We start from the raw sequence: 1976 nt of genomic DNA, 5'->3' as shown, positions 1-1976 counted from the left end.
CTCACAAAATTCGTGTTCTTTGATACAAATATTCGAACACTCTAATGCATTGTCTTATGGATGCTCAGTTATACATTTGAATTGTTGAGTTATATTCACTTTGATATAATTCCACACTGGCATAGCTAATTAATTACCACCTTATATTCTTTTAAGAATGGCAGTATAGCTAACCTTATATATATTTGACAGAAGATAAATTGGGAATCTTTTTTACATCCCAATTGAGGGACAAGCCATAGAAACACAACAATTTTAAAAACAAAAATTCATTCTAAATTTCGATAGCATATATCAAACCATAGAAACACATAAGTTTTAAACCACAACAGTTTAAAAACAAAACTAAATTTCTTTCTTTCTCCATGATGGTAAATGGGTATGTTTAAATTAGAAAGGACGGTATAAATTTATAACTTAAAACAAAAAAGTTTGTACAATTGAACTACTTGATTCCTATGTACTAGGACGGATAAGAAGAAACCAAATTGTATGGTATACAAGAAGAATTCTTCCAAGCTCTAGAATGCAACTTTAAAATCTCCCTAGCTATCTCACCAGTCTTACTCCCACAATAATCTACTTGTAACAGAAAGCATAGCTTCCCCACCACCCCCACCTGCAACATCTCTTGTACAACACTCGCATTCCCGGAAAACTTTGCCACCGAATGAAGTATCCTGACCGCCCTCTCGCTTGCCACTGGTGAAAAGCGAAAGATTTTCTTGGAGACAACAGCTAAACCCGCACCATGTTTAAGCAGTTCTGCACGGCCGTGTGCACACAAACAAAGCTGGTGTAACAGCATTAACACCGTCTCTATTATCCTCTTGTCATTATTGTCTAAAAGGATGTCCACCAATACCGAAACTGCTCCAGATACCACCGTCTTTACCCTATTCCTCCCAACTTGACAAACTCCGACTAATATTTTCAATGCTGCTTTCGTCGCTTTTGGGGAAATTTTGTCGACCAGGATGCGCGCAAGCTCGATAAAGAAGTGAGGCTTTCGTGACACCATTTGAAAGGGATCCGCCACCTTCATCATCGACCATAGCAATAAGACCGCGTAAGTGCGTGATTCGTCATTGGCGGAGCGCTGCATCAAGCTAGTCAACGCATCAACAAACTCACCGTTCTTTCCGAACAACGCCTTGAGACCGGTTTGGGATAAACGAAGGTGGTAAAGAATGCTCACAGCTTCATCTTCTGCTGGAGATGATGAGGTCACATCACTACTAGGGTTTTTAATAATACAATTAGCTAGGTATTCAGCTGCTCCAACTGCTTCGACTGAGCGTTTATTCATATCACTCTCCAACACGATTGTTTGAAGTCTTTTTAAACACTTCATCTGCAACTGTGGAGACTTTGAATCTTGTAGAAGCTTTAATATTTGGGATTTGGATATTGGAAGTCGCGGAGTGGGAAATCTTTCAAAGCCGAATGGGGAGTTAATTGTGCACCAAGATTGGATTAATCTACGAAGGGTGTGATTCGGAATGAGCTCTATATCGGTAAGGGTTTGTTTGGTTATGGGGCAAGTGTCGTTCTTTTTGTTTGACAGCCATTTCTCGATGGATTCGCGATCATATGTGATCCCAGTAGAAAGTGTTACAGGGTCTTTCATGATATCAAGAGAAATTGGGCATACAAAAAAAGAAGGAATATCTATATCCTTTTGATCAGAAGCACTCATTATTGGTAATTAATACAGAATCTAAATTTGGGTTGTCTTGTGAATCTTGAATGAGGATAGTATTTGAACTTTTGGTGAAGTTGTAAATAATGATTAGGAAGTTTGATGATTCTGAATTTATACAAAGTTTGGCGGTCATGTTTTTTATGTTAAGAATATTAAAAAAGGTGAGATGTGGTCAAAAGGAGGGAGGATGTTTGACTTTTCAAAGGTTTCTGAAGTGAAGTCTGTGGGCAATGTGTGTATAAAATGCGTGGATGGATAAGCACACTTATGG

The 1976-nt window shown here is 38.4% G+C and overlaps 1 pseudogene; it reads right to left on the bottom strand.

The window, feature by feature from the left end:
• Positions 1–388: 388 nt before the first annotated feature.
• Positions 389–1976, bottom strand: LOC143603650 (E3 ubiquitin-protein ligase PUB23 pseudogene; annotated as a pseudogene).

The sequence above is a fragment of the Bidens hawaiensis genome, unplaced genomic scaffold, assembly GCF_021521415.1.
Source record: "Bidens hawaiensis isolate Kalapana, Puna unplaced genomic scaffold, B.hawaiensis_p1.1 tig00062337_1, whole genome shotgun sequence".
Taxonomy (NCBI): Eukaryota; Viridiplantae; Streptophyta; class Magnoliopsida; order Asterales; family Asteraceae; genus Bidens; species Bidens hawaiensis.
The sequence above is the reverse complement of the archived record's forward strand: the minus strand, read 5'-3'. Positions and strand labels throughout refer to the sequence as shown.